Below are 19,886 nucleotides of genomic sequence, written 5' to 3' on the forward strand. Positions count from 1 at the left end.
ACGTTTTCACCTCTACGATATTTAGGCATGTTCGAAACCTTCATAACTATTTTTATACTTATCACAAATATACCTAGTCAACGTACAAGTATGAAGTTTCAATGGAAGATTCGTAACATGATTAATCATGGTCAATTGGAACTACCTGACGTTGATATACGTGCTCGAGGAATATCGATAAACGAGACTAATGAATGCCATTAAGTTTCGAACTCATCGCGAACTGATTGAAACGTGTCAGCTGTAACGAACAGGCATTTCGACAGATTCTGTAACGATGTTCTATAAGACCCAATTAAAATATAAGTAACCTTATACAGTAAATATTTGATATCTGCATAAATGACCTGTACGATATGTGCGCCATAGTTATCCCCACCACTGAGGGGAAGACCCCTCTAGACGCAGCGAAGCTCGATCGCCGAAAAATATAACGTGATCCGAGTAGGGGTATATCCGTGAAGCAATACATATACAAATATAAAACTTTTTTATTTTTGATTTTCTCGATGTTCAACTTTTATCAGCAGATTCTTCATATTTTCCTGATTAAAATGGGACCAAACACGATATAATTTGAAGTATATTTACTGGTTTAATTGACGATAAAAGTTTCTAACGCAGAGGTGGATAGCGAGTGAAGAAAGAGACACTGAGGTCATGGCAGTCGGCAAAGATCAAAAGTCTGTTCAATTGTTTGCAATGCTTAAGCATTGCTAACTTTTTTATTTTTCATCCATTTTTTTATACAATTTTCTTCATCATATTCGTAACATTTTCCTGACTAAAATGAGACGAAGCACGACGTAATTTGAGTTATATTTACTTGCAACATCTTATTGGAGTAAAGTCATCGATGTACGCGTAACATTTGAAATTACAAGTAAATATGTCCCGAAGTACGTCGTGTTTGGTCTTATTTGAATAAGAAAAATGTTACAAATATGATGGAAAAAATTTCAAAAAATAAAAAATAAAAAAGTTTTATTCTTGCATTAGGAGTGTCCTACCGATAGGTCACTGTTTACGTTCAGTCTCCTTCGCTCGAAACGTAGGACCTGTACGACATCTGCACCAGTTCAGACCCGAGAAATGTGCAGATATCGAATATTTACTGTATATGTAATTTATTACTGGTTACAGCAATCGATTTTACAATCTGCTCCATGTTTACTATTTATGGAAACTGCAAATTATATTGTCTATTATGAATGTCTACTTCAGGGATGAACTTGAAGGTTTGCACCATGTAATTCTACGATATTTCGGCCCTTCTTACAACAGTACTACGTATGCATTTTATAATTAAAATTCTTCTATCAGTACTCATATCGTTTAAATCCCACATGCAATTCTCCCAGAGAATCTCTCGCATTTTTACTTCAGTAATAATTAATATCGATATTAACAACAATTTCAAAGAATTCGATTCTCCGCCGATCGTTAAAAATACTTGGCAAGCTTTTGTTATCAAGCGATTTTTCCCCGTTTCGTTGTACGACTGATTTGAATAGCGGGCCAGCAACGAATACCAGCGTTATGATCATCATACGGTAAAAAGAGTACACAAAATGCGATCGTTGATTATCGGACATGAAAAAATTGCAGCCATATTTTTCGTAACGGTTCCCGGCCAAATTCCGCGAACGTTACGTCCACAGCATCGCGCGGAATTTTGATCGAAACGGAATAAACTACAAGCTGTCAGGCCGATAAAAAAGCACGGGGAAGCGTCGACGCGTTCTCTGTACGGCTGCATTATATTTCGGATGAATTCACGTGGCAGCAAATACATTTGGGAAATTCCAACCGGCATGCCAGTGGCCTTACCAAACGATTTTCGTTAAACGCGCCACACGGATTTAGATACGTGTAATCGTTTATGGTGACAATCTTTACAGCCGACCCGAACGAATTACAACATCAAACAGAATTTTCGACTGACTGCGGTTTCATTACGCGGAAACAATGGCCGCGAACGTTCAACGATAATGGTGACAATGATAACGGTAAATGAGCCGTTTCACCGAGAAAGAACAAGCGTAAAAGGAACTGCTGATCCCACGTATTTTGACATCTTCCGGAAATTTGTTCGATTGAAAGGGTTCGTCAGTGGATTTTCATTTCGAACGAAAGGTTCCGTCGCAAAAGGGCTCCAAGATCACTTTACATGGATCGCGTGAAATATTAAAATCCGTATGAAAGATTCACAAGAGAAGTGATATTATTTATTCAAGATTTTCTTCCCTATAAAATATGCATTGCATACAAGTGGGTCGCAAGTTTTCGATTGAGAGACTACGCGAATATTCTAGAAAATTAGGTTTTTCAATTCTTTAGAAATTTCGTGAGTAAGTTTTGGATCTTTGGGGAGTTGTTCGTGTACATTTTTAAAATTTGGAATTTTTTAAGTTTCGAACTTGGGAATTGTGGGATTTAGGAATTTTGAAAGTTCACAGTTTATCATAAATTAAACCATTACCTCGAATCATCACATCGCAAATTTATAATTTAGCAGGAGCACATATTTGCGCAAATATTAACAATTTAGTAACTATTGCAAACTAGCAAAGTGTACACACCGGTAACAGTTATAACAACAACTGGCTTGCACCATTGTTGTTAACAGAACATTTGTTCCATTCACACGTTCTATTAGTTTAGCTCTGTTGCAGTATAAACAAACTTCCTACTAATTCTGGTCGTTCTTTCGATAAACATTACAGTAGAAAATTAAATATAATTCAGTTACTGTATATCACATGCATAAGCAACTGATTTTTCAGCAACTGATTTTTCAAGCAACTGATCACCGAGTATACGAATTGTTCCCTTGAATGTACCCTAATCAGTCGATAGTTTGTCGAAAAGAACCACGAGTGCTTTCGAAGAAATTAAAAACCGTTCGAGAGAGAGTTATCGCAAACGTCAATGGCAGTTGCTATCGAAGCGTTTCCCGCTTGAAAGAAAACTTTTCGTTTACCGTCGACAGAGAAAAGGAAGATACAGAGGGGTGGAAAAAAAATCCAGAAGAATGAGGCACGGAAACGTTCTGGGAATCTATGCGATAGCGAGACAAATGTTGTCCTGATCAAAGAGAATTCGAGAAACGGTTCCTTGTGAAAGCGGCGTGGCGCGAAGATTGCAGGGAAAAAGGGCGAAGTAACGGATCCGTCTGATCCGCCACGGAGTTCGACTACTATGGCGTACCTCACGAGACGTATTCCACTTCGACATGGCACGCCGCAAATCCGTAAAGCTCAAATCCCACGGAGTCCCGGTGGATTTGCCGAGCGTGGGGGAGGAAAGGTTCGAAGCGGGAAGAAAGGGGCAAAAAAAGCCGAAGGAAAGGAGAAGAAAGGAAACAGAGGTTGAGGGCAGAGGGAACGAAAGAGAAAAGGAATTTCGAGGTTCAGACGTTGCGATTGGGAAGTACAATTCGGAGGATTGGAAGCCAACAGCGTAGGGAATTTGCTGTCGATCGATACTATGAATATTCGATATCTCTGTCGGTGCGCAAAGTACCTGTCAAAACAGCAATTTCGAACATTAATGTCGTCGCAAGGACAACCTTTGCCGAGCAAATACCGCACGCCCTACGCCTCGCAGCGTATCACTTATTTGTGAGCCATCTATCGCTACGATATGATTAATATTTCGGTATTGATCAAGCTTCCTGGAGCCGTTGTTTCGAACGCACGAAACTTCGAAACTCGACCGTTTGATTATCAGTGTCTGGCTCGCGATGTGCTTTAACTACTGCCGCTACGTCTCCATCTGTAGCCGACGTTCTCGAAATACTCTGTAAAGACCTCCTTTCAGAAACGTCTGCTCGACCTTATATCTTTTTGCGACGAATTTGTCGATGGAATCAATAATTGACAAATACATATGATCATATATGATCAACATGGCGGTCAATGTGTTAAGAACAAAGTACTTAATCTTTCAATCTCATCTTTTAATCTATTAGTGTACATCACTGTCTCAATATTAAGAGTCCTTCAAACTGTACTACAAAACAAACATTTAACACTGAAATTACTTGTGAAATCAATCTTGTCAGTAAAATTGAACGTTTATATAAACATCAGTAATAAGAAATTGTGTCGTCCGGTCGATAGTTTTAAAAACTTTTCTGTTATCATAGTTGAATAAACACAGTGATATGATCATCGCGCATAAAAATTCATTGTACCCAGCTGAGGAGGGCAATCTATTTAAATGAGACTCTGATCGATCGCGCAGACTCGAGTAGAAGGTACAAGAAAGAATATTGAAGCGATGTTCAGTGAAGTTGGAGAACTATTTTCCGAAGAATTTGAGCCCGTCTAAGGATTCGCGAAACTCCGTGACAAAGGCGGCATTTAGTGGAGTCGGGTAACAAACACTTGGTTCGCGTCGAAGGGAAAAGAAGAAGAACCGAAGAACGTGACGTCGCGAGGAGTTTTGTGTCCGTGCCGTGTTACGTCCTCGTTTCATTCGAGCTTTTTATCCGTCGCTTTGTCGACGAATGGGAAATTGCACGGCTAACTTCGTTAGATTGTCACCAGCGATCCAGGATGAAAAATTCATGCTCGATGTTTCGTCGATATTCAAATAGATAAAACGAGAGACGGGGATAGAGGCTGCTAGGGAAGACAGAACGAAAAAGGAGAGAGGACAAATTTCATTTTCGTCGCTCGTTGATAGCTGGTAACGGCATTTCGGTTGATCGGAGAGATTTTTTTCATAAAAATTTCATTTCCATCCTTAATCAAAACCGAGTGTAACTATATATTCCGTGTTCGCGTACCCGAACGAATTTACTGGAATCGCGTAATATCCTTCGCGATATTTCTTCGCTGCCATTTCGTTTTGATGTGGACGGTAACTCGTGCCATTTACGTGTTTAACGAAAAGACCATCGAGTCAGAGGAAATTCGAGATATTAACCCTTTGATGAGGATTCGATGTTTACGTTTGGAATTTTACTTGGATTCGTTTAAAACCGAGTTAGATACCTCTTGATGTGTTTGAACAGTAGTGGCTCCAAGTTATGCAACTGGTATGTATTCACGGATATTAGTGGGCAGTCAACTTCTGGAATGTTTGGAATTTACAAATTTTAAAAATTCCTGATTTTTGCATTTATCAAAAATTCAATACTTATTTCAGTTTCAGAAAAATAACACGTGTGAGAAAATATAATGTACCATTAGGGAAGAAGCTAACTGAAAAGTGCAGCAATAATTCATCTATATCTCTCCATCGCCACTCTCGAATCGTTTTAATAAACTTGAGAAAATAAACCCTTATCAAACATCGGGCACGTTGTACCCGCGCTATCTGATACACGATATTAATATCGTGACTGTATGTAATTACAAACATTCTTGCATCGTACGAAATTTATCCGGAACCCGTCTAGATTTCCGTCTGTCGTACCACGACGAATCCCACGAAAATTCGCGGCAGTCGAGCGTTATCGTTTTAATTGCCACCTTGTTACAGGCCAGCCATGTTACGCCCGTTGAAACAGAATGGCGGCTGCCAGCGTTAAGAATTCCACGTATCTTGGTAGCATTCAGACACGTACGGTCATAAGCAAAGTTCCGGGGGAATTCTCTCACGGAGTACTCGTTGGTTGCGCGATAAGGCCGACGCAGCCAGAAGGATATACGGGAGGTGCAATAAAGTAAGCGGGGCGACCAAATACCGTCGTGGAAGATTCATTTAAGGCTTATGAAGAAGTCTTTCTCTTCGCGAAAGGACCAAGAACCACCCGGCACCGTCTCCTTTTCCTCGGTTACGCTGCTGGCTCGTTTCACCGAATACCATTCGGGCGTGCTCTGCCCGAGTGAGGATAATGGAGGGCTATCGCCACCGGTGGAAAGTTCGTCGCGAGAAAAGTTTGGATATTTTATTCGGTGCCGGAATAACTTTTAATATCCCCGTTCTCTTGGTTTATGTCACAGATAGGCGGACCGGGCAAAAAAGGGGGCAGAAGGGGAACAGGGAAAGGGTGAAAGATTGGAAAAAAGTGGGCGGTCTATGGAAAAAGGTGCTTGAGGGTTGCAACCACTCACCCCCACGGCTGGTTTTCACGACTTTTTAGCCGCCTCTCTCGTTCTAACGTCGCACTCCGCCGAGTTTCCACGAGTTTTAATGAAGAGTTCGGGCTCTTATTGGTTTCTCCTTTTAGGGACGATCGCCGATGAACGACTGAGCCGTTTCTATTTCATCCTGAGGCGTTCGCGCGTTTTATTGCTGCCCCCCTTTCCAAATTGTGTGAATTTGCAAATCTGCGGACTTGGAGTTTCACAACTTCCGAATTTAGAAAATTGGGAATTTGGAAATATTTCAAATTCTTGGAACTTGAGGAATTGGGAAATCTTGCGGAGCTTAAGGGATTTAAGGAAGCTTGACTTTGGAAATTTAAAGACTATGGAAAATTTAATAATTTGGGTATTTGAATATTTGGGAATTCAGAAACCTAATGTTGGAAAAGAAGGAAATTTGGAATTTTATAAAATTGAGGAAACTCAATAATCTAGAACGAGACCTAATTTGAAAATTTGGAATTTTACCAATTTGAAAGTTTTAACGTTCCAAGAAAGAAAAAACTTGAAATTCGCCAAAGGAATTTTGAAATGTAGTAGTTTAAATTTCGGAGACGTGATCCCAGTACAATTTGACGATTAGGAAATTCGAGTCTTCGGAAGACAACAGAGTTGGCGCGTTTTATTGCATCGTCGGTGGCGTATTTTCTCCGACGATTCGTACAGCAACGGTTGCAAGCGTCGAGCTTTAGAGTACGCTTAAGTTGAAATGGAGCGGAGATGGAATATTATATACGCGCTGCTGTAATGTTAACTAGTTGGAAACTCAGAGGCCACCGGCGGGCAAGGCAGGTTATTCCTTACGGGCGTAAGTTTCCTGTAGTTTGAGGAGACGGTAAATTGCACGAGATACATTGTCCCTTCTCGAACGTGCCTCTATGCGACCGAACTTCCTCTGTAGAAACTTTAGTCGACTGATTTCTTTGATAATCGCTATCCTTCTTGTTTTCTTTATGGTCACTATAAAAATGTCTCAGTTTAGTCTTGATAACTGTCGATATATATTATGATCTACAGCATATAAATACGCTATGAAATATACAATAATGGTAGTGTATAAATGTATGATTATATCATATACACACATGACTGTCTATAATGTATAAATGTGTATAATATTTGTAATAATTGTCTATAATGTATAATTAAATATGTTGTCTGTAATGTATGAATCATCTACAACATACATGGTTGTTGTAGTGTGTCAATACATGATACGTTGCATATGAGTATACGATGATACATAGTGTATAGATATATGATTGCTTCTAACGCATGGTATATTGATCTACAGCATACATGACTATCTTTAGTGTATGAATGATCTATATTATATGAACATACAATGATCTGTGTACGGCATAACACATATGTTGCATATAAATACATATATGATTGTCTACAGCGTATGAATGTATATGGCCTACAGCATACGTGATTGTCTATAACCTATAAATATACAGTGATTCACTGCAAATGTGATCGAACATGTCATGTAAGTCTAGTTAATCCACATACGAATATAATCCATGTATAAATAAACGAATGGTCTACGTATGAATATGCGACGACCTACAGCGTATAAATAAACGGTATCTGCAAGATTACTCGTGCAAATATTGTTTGGATCGTAGAAACGGGGTCCGAAAGTTGGTTTGCATAAACTACTAGTTCTAAGCATGCATCACCTAACCGGTGTGTGTATATTAGGCAACGATTTGCGGATTAGAAACTTCGGCTAGGCGGAGTTGTCGAGACGCGTTGCCAGACTACGTAATTAAGCAACAGCTAAGGAGACGCCAAACTTGGACGTGATTACATCCCGAATTTATTAAAGCGTTGCCCTCGAGCGTGAACCAAGGTACCTAGGTTTCCGATGCAAAACGCTTTGCGTTCGTAACGCAACCCGTGCCGTGGAAATTAATTCGACAAGGCCACGACTAAACGTTTCAAATCTATGTTAAAGTTACGTTAAAATTACGTTATCTTGGACAGCGTTGTTTGCTTTTCTTACAGTCGCTGATTCTCATGCGACTCGCGGCGCAAATTTATGATGGCGCAATCGTGGAACGCGAAGTTATGAGTTATTATAGCTGTGTTCAAATGTGAGAACGATATTTTTCTTCTTTGGTATTGTATTTGGAACTTGGGGATTTTGGGGTTTTGGCTGTTTAGCATTTTGGGGTTTGGAACTTGGAAATTTTGGGAGTTTGGTGTTTTGAAGGGTGGAATGTTTGAGACACTTAGGGACACTTTAGGATACTTAGATTCTTGGGATTTTAGAAACTTCAAGCTTTGAAATTTTAGGACTTCGGAACTTTAGAATTGCAAAATTCTACAATTTTAGAATTATAGGATTTTGAAACTTTAGAATTATTGGATTTTGTTACTTTAGAATCGTAAGATTTTGAAACTTTGAGGTTATGGGATTTTGTTTATTTGAAATATTGGAAGTAAAAGACCTCTGAAGTATTTGAACTTTGAAACTATAGAATTTGCAGAATATTCAAACTTTTGTGTCTTTCTACAATTTCGAGTCTTAGCAATTTTTAAATATTTTGACCGCAGTACTAAATTTTGCACATCATTTTTTAATTCTATAACTTCATAATAGTATAAAACTTTAGAACTTGAAATTTTTGTCGCGACAGAATTTCGAGACTCAACATAATTTCACATTCGAAAAGTCTTATTGAAACAAGAATGTTTGTGAACCGTAAGAGAAAACAGAAAGATCCGAATTCAAACAACGCGATACTAATATTTGCAATGTCCGAATTATCGTAGAAGTTAACTACTAAGGGTTCGCGTCTTCAAACGGTAGTATGATTCTATTGTTCCACCGGAAATAATTGCAAACTCTGTCGACGTTACTGTGGGTAAACAACAGAGGCGTACGGTGAATTCACGAAGCATAAGGCGGATGTTTGGTGCTAACAGAGGTAACAAGAAGCCTGTAATTAGAACTTTGCAGTTATGTCCATAAAATTACAGTTGTATCCATAAATCGTGGTAGTTTGGTCGTTGAGAACGAGTTAACGGGCTTTCACAGGAACACGCACGACTAGGAACCATTCATGCGACTCATGGAAAACATGCTACCTGTGAAAATCATCCAACTTATGGTTGTTTCTGCTTAATTTATTCTTGCTTAAAAAACCATTCAAATGATACTAAATAAAGATGTACAATAATAATATCTCAAATTCTTAGTTTTGAAAACTATCTATCTATCTATCCATCAACAGTTTTGATTTATATTTGATAGAATTTAAATTTTCTGTATTTCTGTAAGAGGATTTTGAAACATTTCTTTTTATATCTCTTTACCATTTTTATTTTAGAAAGCTTTAATATAGAAAGTTTCAATATTTTTTATTCGTTTCGGCAGCGTTGATATTTCTGTTTTGATGTGCTTTAACCTCTTAACCTAAAATTTTTTCGGTAGTTGCGTCAGATTAAATCTCTGTCGCAATATTAAAATAAATAGAAAAACCTGAAATGTTAGACATATTTTAAATTTAGCTTTAATTCTACAAATTGTAACTCAAAACTCAGTTGCGAGGCAAATACGATTCATTTTTATTACATTTGAAATGTGATGTACGTCGACCGTGACTATGTCATAAATCAAGTGGTTAATATAAAAAATGTGAGAGTTTAAATTAACATAAAAACGTCCATTTGAAATACTTAACTATAAAATAAAAATGTGAAAATAGTTACGTAAGGTTTGAAATTTTATGTCGTAAAAAATTTCAACGACACGATCAAAGAAATCGATCGTCTCCCAGGCAACGTTGAAAGCAAAAGTAATTTTCATCGCAGAGCAGTTCGTCAACGAAGACATCCCCTTCTTTCATGCAAATGTCGCTTAAGCAACGTTCAATTTACCCTTTTAAATTCGCGCCACGAAACCAGCGGCTCTCGATTTTATTGTTCTTACAGAGGCGAGAAGCCCGTTGCCGCACAAAGAAGAGTCGATCCTTGATGCGCTGCTTTTCTGCCACCTCGTTTAAAGAACGAGCATTTGCATGAGGTTGGAGAAAAACTGTGGCGAATCGGAATTGCGTTGGATTCATTGTGGATGCGCACTTAAACCGGATATCTTGAAGCGTGACGAATGATATTGATGTACATATGTAGATACGGCACGGGTAGGACAAAATGGCGGTATAATGGAGGGAGACCTTAATAGTCGTTTCGGTTGGTAATGTAAGGTTTAACGAAAACCTTTATCTTATAGTAAATTTTTATATTAGTGAACATTCAGAATTTATTTGGAAATTTGAAAATTACCAAACTATCTTCAGTATTTCCCAACTACAATAATTTAGAAATTTCAGAACGTGTGTATTTGAAAATTTAGAAATTCCGAAACTTCAAATCTCACAAATTTAAAAATTAGAGAACTCCAGATAGTGGACTTAAAAATTCAAAACTTTCTTCAATTTAAAAATTAAAAATTCCAAAATGTATATTCCCCCAGATCTTAGTTCCCTAACGAAGTCTATATTCCACCGAAATGTATTCGCATAAACGGGGTTGTGCACTGTCGAAAAGTTGGAAAACGAAGGGAAATTGGTGAGCAGGTTAAAAGAAGAAAAGAAACGGAGCGAAAGAGATGGCAGGAGGAAGTTGTCATTACGCAAATTTAAGGCCGGAGTATAACAGACGCGAGGAATTTTACGCTTTTTGCTGCTTGCAAGTTCGCTCGTAAAAAAAGGAGCCTGTATTAAAACGCATTAAGCCCACCTGCCGGTAGTTCTGCTCGTATCTACCTACGATGTTTTACTACTCGTGCCAAAAATTTAATAAGTTCATGCAAATGAGGCCCTTATGTAAATCTGGAAAGGTTTCACAGCCAGATCCGACGCTCGCGGTATACACTTTTCGGCTGTCCCTTATTACTACGGTAAATTTTGCTGTTGTAACGGAAACCTGGCCATCCACGGGAAAGTAATTTGATTCTGGATCGCGCAACCAAATTGCGGGGACTTAATTCAGATGCACGTGAATGAAATACGATAGTAATGTGTATAAACTGCTGCTAGTGTGTAGCTATGTATTTAAGATTGGTTTACAATTCGGAAGGAAAACATGACTGACTTTTTATAAATTTTATCGATACAGTGGCTTCATGTGTAACAATATCAAATATAACTTGATAAAGTATTTCATCGATACTAAATTTGTTTTGAATTTTTCTGCTACAGTCAATAAAAACTGTCTCAAATAACATATCTGTTGAATGTGTAAATATGTGTTTCACATGAGTTGTACAAAATTTTACTAAACTCGAATTGATCGTTTAATTGACAATTCTTGCTCTGAAGTGCTTATTTTGTTATTCAGATAATAAACTGTTTAAGTTTGAGAATAACTGTAGAATATATGATCATTGCTTAAATGAGAGTCATTACCCGCTTTCCCCTATGTATTTCGCATCGCTTGATCTTCGTGAAAAATTGTTCCATTCGACAAAAGATCGTTGGCAATCTAAAGTTGTCCGAAAGTTTTGTCCATCAAGACTCAGCACGAGGTTCGTCTCTTCGAATCCACTCGTTTGAACTTTTCATTTTCCCGTAATATACAATTCCCCTCTCTCCCCCTTCATCGAAAAGAAAAAGTCTCCATCGAAGAAGAAGAAGAAGAAGAAGAAGAGAAAAAATATCAGATCTCAGCACATTCTGTCAGAATCAGTCGAGGGAGTAAGATTCTCTTTGAAACACGTATCCCCTTGTTCGTTCGGACGAGAATACCGAAGGAAATAGAAAGCAGTAATAGTACCAGCATGAAAAAAGTAAAGAAGGACTTACGTTTCGAGGTAGAAAAAATCGAATGGGAAAAGGTAGGAAGGGGCGGAAGAAGTTGGAAGAAAAGGAGGAAATATAAGGAAGCGTAGGTTAAGAGGGTAACTTTATCTGCACCGGCAGAAGCGGTAGTCGAGTTCGATTTTGCGCCGTTCGCCAAGTTACCCGATCTGCTCTTCATTGTCTTGTGATAACTTTGTGATACCTGGCTAATGATTTCCTTGGATACGCCGTGTTCCACCAACGAGAAGAAAGACGAAGCACAGAGAGCTTAAGTCGTGAAACTTTGCCCAACTAGCCCGGGCTTCTGCTCGTCTCTCGCTGTATTCGCCAGGGTGTTGCGAAAGTCGTATATCCGCGAAATGATCCCGAGACTTTCCTCGCGACTCTCGTTACTTCAACGTGGAAACGATGCTCCTTTTCGCTTACGTGCCTTACAATGTAACCGTGAATCCTCGAACACGCAAGCACCTTGCAAGTACTGTGATTGAACACCTGCTCAATTGTTCGATAAACCCTGAATCTTTTTCTGCTGATTTGATAGATGTGCAGAAAGTTTCAAAATTAGTGTTCTACTTTTCTTGGTTGGTAAAAATCTGCAGCTGAAAGTTGTGAGAGATGACTTCAACCTTAATCTTGTAGTTCATAGTCAAATCTTTTTTTCCCCTATCATATAGTATTTGTCATGAAATTAATAAACGTAGAATCATAGGTTGCAACTTAACTGCTTTCTTCATAAACTTGATAAATAAGTTTAAAATTTGAGATTTAAAAACTTGAAAATCTAAAAGGTTGCAAGTTTCAAATTTTAAAAGTTAAAAAATTGTTGAGTATGAAATTATTATTTAGCCCATCTGAATACTTGAGAGACGTAACCTGAATAAAATTATCGAAACATGATTCCGAAAGTAAAATATTTTGACGAAATTAAAATGGAAGCCTTTGCTAAAGTTAGCAAAAGAATTATACAGACGACTGATCACGACCGCGTTCCTTTATCAGTATGTACATTATGAAATTAAGCGGAAAATTATTCTATTTTTGCATTTTGATCAATCGTACAGCCGTGAGCAATTAATTATCATCGCAGTGAGATAGCGGAATGGAAATATCAACATCCATTGACCACGAGCCTTTGTACTTGATTACAAACAAACTTTACAACACTTTATTGCGTACATTACCCATTTCAATTAACAAAACCATTAATAAGATAATTAACATACACGTTTTATGGAACAAATTGATGGCGCTGCTGTCCGTACGTGTATTTAAAGAGCCACCGAAGCCGTATCGTGAATGGGTATAAAATTATTCGAACCGTTTTGACAAAATGAAATGATATTAATCTCTCGTGTCAACGGTTTCTTTGCCACAACACGATGGTAAAGTCTGAAGAGAAGTAAAACCCGAAGGAAACAGGTGAAGTTTATTTCGCGAACCATCGTGACTAGGTTGACGTGCTTTTTTGCAAGCTGGCATGATGCGGCAACATGTAAGCTCATCGAAACTTGAGAAGTATTTTCCTGTTTTACGAGACAGAAAACAACTTCGCCGTTTAAACGATAATTTGTCAAAGGGAACAGACTTAAACCGGTACCAGAAACTTAACACGTGCTACTACGTCATACTGTAATGGACGTTAGCAATTTTTATCTTTTCAAAAGTATTGACGCATTTATATCTCCGTCACGAAATATTGCTGGTATGGCTATCATCGATGTGTTTAAAACGTATAGATAAACTGTAATATCATTTATTACGGTAGTAAAGACAGTAAAGCACTTTAAGGTTATCTTTTCCTTTCTAAAAGACCACGATCTATCTACAGTTTTCTTGTAGGTACATAGAAAGCAGAGGTCAAAAACGGTTTCTCTATTGATATGTTTCTTCCGCAGAAATATATATATACATATACATATTAAAGAAATTAATTATATATTTTGTAAAGTATAGCATGAGACAAAATAATCCAGGAATAAATTAATGATACTAATTCAGTAAAGAAAAAAATTTTATACTTAATCAATATAGTGAATAAACAAGTATAATTTTATGTTTTTCAATTCTTACTATAGTGACAAGAAGTATGTCTTTGAAATGTTAATATTTATGTCTGGTAACAACAGTTCTTACAATCACGTCATTGTGAAGTATTGTTGCAATCACCTGACACTGTGTCACGAAACATTGATATCAAAGTTATAATTCGGAAATAAGTACTGAAAATATCGATAAGCTGTAGTATATATGAAATACTGCACTCGGACATGGTATACAAAATTCAGTTAAGTAACAAAATGATGCAATTATCGAAACTCCTTCTAGTTTTCGTAGGTGTCATTTTAATGTCAGGCTTTTTCGTTAAGCCAGCAGAGGTAAGCAAATATTAAAACTTGTTTGATTGTTACAATTATGAAAAGATAATAAACTCTTGTGTTTGATCGTTTACAGTCTTTATTCTGCAATTGCAAACGTAGACCTATACACAAAGCGTGTTTGGTAAGTTTCAATTACTTGATTCTACATACAATTGTTATAATATATGGGCCAATGATTAATGTAAAATCTTGTACGTTTCAGGGACGATGCGGCAGAGGATAATTCTTGAACGATGAAGCATCGTGTTGGTACAGTGAAGGAAACTGCATGTTCGTTTAAATTTTCAACCTCACTGTGTAATAAATAATATGAAATAAATAACATGCTTTCGAAGTACTAAATATCTGTCTGAACCTTTTAACAACCCTCTAACACATATCACGTATGTTTTCCCATATCTTCCAATGTTACGATATTTTAAACTACAGTTTGTGTAAATTGTCCCTCTAATCTCACTTCTCAAGATATCTGTCACGAAACATTGATTTTAGAGCTATAATTCTCGCATAAATACTGAAATGTATCGATAAGCTGCAGTATATATGAGGCACTGTATATCGAATTCTATACAGTATTCAACGAAACAGCAACATGATGCAACTATCGAAACTTTTGTTCGCCTTTGTGGGCGTCATTTTAATGTCAGGATTTTTCGTGACACCAGCTGAGGTAAATAAACATTTTAGTTTCTTTAATTAAAACAAATAAAGGATTCAATCCTTGCGAAAATTCACTTATTATTACATATCACATCATGCACGAAAGGTGCTAACTATGTGGAATGCATGAACTCTATTGAAGTGAAATAAATTATTTACAATGTATGTGGCAGTATGTTTAAACTCATATGTTCCAGTGATTAAATGATAATAATATCAATTTGTAAAATATACAAACTGTGTCAATTTAAATCAGTTACGTCTATCGAGGAAGAAAATAATTTTCAAACATATTTGTGAGCAGAAACATATATGATAAACTATTATAATTGTAAGATACATATAATGATAAACTATCATATAACATATTTTGTTGTTATTCACAGTCTCTACCATGCAGCTGCAGAAAGAGACCAATACCCAGAGGATGTAGGGTATGTTAACAAAATTTTATATATTTTGTACATTTTTTTAACAATGTTCACCAATACGAAATAATTCTTATTTTTGATATGATTTTGTATTTTCCAGGCTGCCTGTCTAGGTTAAAAATCCTACTGACGATAATAATGTAACTTTCACTGTACAAGTGAACAGCATGGAATAAATTGCATGCCTTTGAAACATTAACATTTGCGTACAAAATCATTGTTAACCCAACAACATGTTAATATTTTCCCATATCCTGCGAACGTTCTTATAATCCTATTTGCGTAATTATTATAATTCCAGACAATTGATTCCGAAACAACAAATGTAACGATATTATGTAGCCCGCGTGATGCTGCATTACTGTCTGTAATATAATACGTAAAAATTGATATCCATTCAATTGTATATGGCTGCAACACGCTTATCATGAATGCTTAATTTCATTGTTAAAATTATTACGTGATACCTTTTTGTATCTTGTAAATATCGATAAAAATTAATTTCGATTAATGAACATTTTTGTAAATTTCTAAATTTCGATATTTGGAACCTAGGAAGTTTTAATTCATTGATTTAGGAATATAGGAATTCTAAATTTACGAATTTAGGAATTTAGGATTTCAAATTTTCTTATTTTTTCTTAATTATTTTGAAAATAATTAATTTTCGAATTTTCAAATGTACAAGTACAGAAATTCCACAAATTACTTTTTCAAATATTTTGTTTATTATAAGTCTGCATAATCCACATATGCGCTATTAATATTTTTTTCTCTTTTTCCTTTCATTTACTTATGAGGGTTTTTTAATGCCTGCAAAAGTAGTGAGCAAGAATTTGTGAAAGGTCACTTTGAACTTTGACAACGATATTGATATTACATGTGCAGTATGGATTATTGCTTTTCAAATTACTGGGAAACTAAAAATATTATACATTCGTAGAATTATATCCATTCTGTCTAAAAAAAACGCGTCACCAGAATATAAAGCTACGTGTATATTCGTCATATCGCTTTGTGAATTAATGTCACTAAAATTTAGTATGCTATGTCCATAGGTTAATAACACTTGCTGGAAAAAGACGCTGATAAAATTTAGGGATATTTGTCAAATTGGAAATTCCAGTGATTCCAGTTGCTGCTGCGTAAAAGTCGAGAATAAAATAAACGTTGTTTGACAAAAACGATATTTTAATATTCATTATTCGTATATACCATTAACATGAAATTTAAGAGAACGAATATGGAATCTGAGTATAAAAAAATTAACAGTTCAGAGAATCTACAAATTATCTAATTATTTTCGAATCACCGAATTCAATTCGCAAATCTCCAGAATCCCTAATTCCCAAATGTTCAAATCTGTGAACACAAATATGATAAAAAATGTTGTTTCTGGATGTGAATGCTAAAAATTGCATCAAATATTTCCAAGGTATTTTTATCGTCGAAGCACGGTAACAGCGCGAATTTACATCGTCACTGTTGTCATGTCTGTTTTCACACTCTACGTAGCGCGTAGAAATACGTGTTCTACGTTCTATCCATAAATCACACAGTTCCTCGTTGACTTCCCGCATATTTCATGAATAATATCGTCAACAACGAGGCGCCAGCATTCATAGAAACATTTGTTAAGCTGCAGATTTAAATAATTTTAAAAAAGTATTCCGAAAAGAAACATTATGGCGGTTAAATCTCGAGAGTTTGCCGAAAATATCACCGTGTGCTACAATGGCTACGTTTTCGTATATATTTAAACGGTAATACTTGTTAAGCTGGACAATTTTTTACTGGACGAAAGAATAACACGCGAGACTTAACTGGGATCGTGTTCGAGCTATTCTCACTGTGCAATAAATAATATGAAATAAACGACTTGTTTTTGAAGTATTAAATAATTCTGAACCTTCGACAATCTAATAACACATATCACGAATAGATATGATATTTTAAGCTGCAATTTGTGCAAATCGTTTTTACGATCTTCTAAAGATATCTGTTACGAAGCATTAATTTTAGCGCTATAACTTTAAATATTGAAAGCATATCGATAAACTGCAATATACATGAGACGTACATCGACTTGGGGGGTAGTGAATAAATAGATTGCATGTCTTTGTAATATTCGAGTACGAAATCATTGTTATTACAATATATTTCGTTAATATTCTCCTGTTTCCTACTAATTTGTGACTTGCAATATTATGATGTATCGAATTACGATTCATATGAAACGTTCTTGTAATCCCGTATACGAACTATTAGAATTCTGAACATTTTCACTAAAAATAATATGCACAATAATATTATATAGGATATGTAATGCTACATTGTTGTTTGTGGTATCATACATGGAAATTAATATCCACTCAATTAACCTGTTTGCAACATGTCCATCACGGATGCTTGATTTTGCTGTTAAAATTACTATTTATCCTACTATCATTGTAGTAGTTAACAAAATGTTAATTAATTTTGTTTAATGAACACTTTTGTCAATTTCGAATTCTCAAAGTTTCAAATCTCAATTGTTGTAAAGTTGGTATTTAGGAACTTGTAGTTTACACATTTAGGAAATTACGTTCCATTTTACAAATTTATGGATTTAGAAATTTAGGAATTCAAATTTTCAAATTTAACAATTTAGAAATACCAAATTTACAGGTTCAAAAATTATCGAATGCATAAATTAAAATTATCGAATGCATAAATTAAAATTTTCCACATCTTCCATTTTACAAACTGACTATTCTGTTATTACAGCACCGTTTAATAGCCAACCTGAATTTTATCGCCTCATAAAAAGATAAAGTAATAATTTATCGATCACGAAGAACTATTTCCAACCAATGACTCATAAATACGCGTAAACATTTGCACACATTTGTTTATAGTATAGTAATGGCGTGTATAAAAAGTGGTAGCTCCGACGTGAGCGCCATTATTAAATGAATCCTCTTATTCAACATGTATCAGAAAGTTAAGCTTCTCTTTGTGCTCGTTTCCTTGATTTTGCTATCAGGATATATTCTAACCCCTGCAGAAGCGGTAAGTAGAAATTTTAAGGGTCATCTTGAATTTTGTTTGCGATATTAATATTATTCGTGCAATTTTATTCAATGTTTTCAAGGAACCGTCAAAATGTGGTACTTTTTATAAGAGAAGATGTCAGTATCCTGAGGTGCAAGCTAAGTGTCCTGTACGTACATAAGAATATTATTTATTTTATTTCAATTTTACAATGAATTTCATTGTAATTAAAATGACTAATGTTCATAAAATTCTTTTCTTAACAGGAGATGTGCAAAGCTCTTGGTTTTCCCAAAAAGTAGCATTAATAAAACAGTTAGTAAAATTATAAGTTGTAATTATAAGTTGTAACGTTTGTTAATATGTAAGAAATAAAGCACAGTTTGACAATAGAATTTATTTGTTTTTCAATTACAACGTTCCGCCAGAAACGTGGTATCGACAAATATTTGTCGAGCCCCGCATTTGAATAATTTGCAAAAAGTATACCGAAAAGAAACATTGCAGCAAATCTGCGAGTTTACCGAAAATATCACCGTACGTTACACAGCGGCTATTCCGCGTATATTTAAACGGTAATACCTGTTAAGCCGAACAATTTTTTACACGACGAAAGGAGGTTAATACGCGAGACTTTACCAGGATCGTGTTACTAGCTGGTAATATTTTGGCCATCCTTGGCCATGTAATAGAAAATATAAATTCATCCTGCAGAATATTAAATGTCCCCGACGGAAATAGCGAAAGAAACAGAGGGGGAGAATAAGGAAGGTCGCGGTGCAGATCGTGGTTGAAATTACTATTCCAATTGCATCTTTCCAACGTTAACGCTCCGGCTAGGAGGAACAGGAAGGGTTAAGGCAGCTGGAAAGCTTAATTTGTCGGAGATAGTAAAATCCACGGGTTTAATACATATTTATAAAGCGCATTACTGTAACCCAAAGAATATTCATGAAAATCTTTCCAACCGTGGTCTGCGGACTCGCGTTTCTACGTCCGCCTTCCCATTTCCAGGAAAACAGAAGTAATATGCTGCGAACTAAAGCCAGATGTTAGAAACGCACCAATGCAACTTATAATCCTTATTCCCGCTGCGATTTATCCCGGTGACGAAAAATCGAATGCTCGAATCTGGGAACAAAGGTGTCGCAGAGAGAATCGAGAATTCTGAGCAGGAACGAGTGTGAAAATTACCTTTTATTTTAATTTTTATAACAAGGATTTCGGAGGATTTACGTGGAAACTTTATGAATTTTAATGCCAAGTTGGGGAAACATTAATTCCCCTGTGTACTTATTTCTACATCTGTACATTTTCAAACCTCCAAAGTTCTAAATTATATAAATTCCAAATAAAATTGTGTCCTTAAACTTCTAAATTTCTCAGATTTGTTAAATTTCTTAAATGTGCAATACTAAGCTTGGTGGATATTTTTAAAAACCCCGTTTCATAAACTGGCGTGCAAAC

The 19,886-nt window shown here is 36.0% G+C and overlaps 2 long non-coding RNA genes across 2 annotated transcripts; both read left to right on the plus strand.

Annotated features, from left to right (window-relative positions):
- The first annotated feature begins 14,277 nt into the window (after positions 1–14,277).
- LOC105661929 (uncharacterized) lies at positions 14,278–15,585 on the plus strand. Its single transcript, XR_001095236.2, has 4 exons — positions 14,278–14,292; positions 14,369–14,965; positions 15,342–15,389; positions 15,487–15,585. It is a non-coding gene; the product is annotated as an uncharacterized LOC105661929 (long non-coding RNA).
- Positions 15,586–18,301: 2,716 nt separating this feature from the next.
- LOC143263976 (uncharacterized) lies at positions 18,302–18,734 on the plus strand. The gene is made up of 3 exons (XR_013037269.1): positions 18,302–18,437; positions 18,520–18,588; positions 18,686–18,734. It is a non-coding gene; the product is annotated as an uncharacterized LOC143263976 (long non-coding RNA).
- The last annotated feature ends 1,152 nt before the right edge of the window (positions 18,735–19,886 follow it).

Source organism: Megachile rotundata, chromosome 1 (assembly GCF_050947335.1).
Source record: "Megachile rotundata isolate GNS110a chromosome 1, iyMegRotu1, whole genome shotgun sequence".
Taxonomy (NCBI): domain Eukaryota; kingdom Metazoa; phylum Arthropoda; class Insecta; order Hymenoptera; family Megachilidae; genus Megachile; species Megachile rotundata.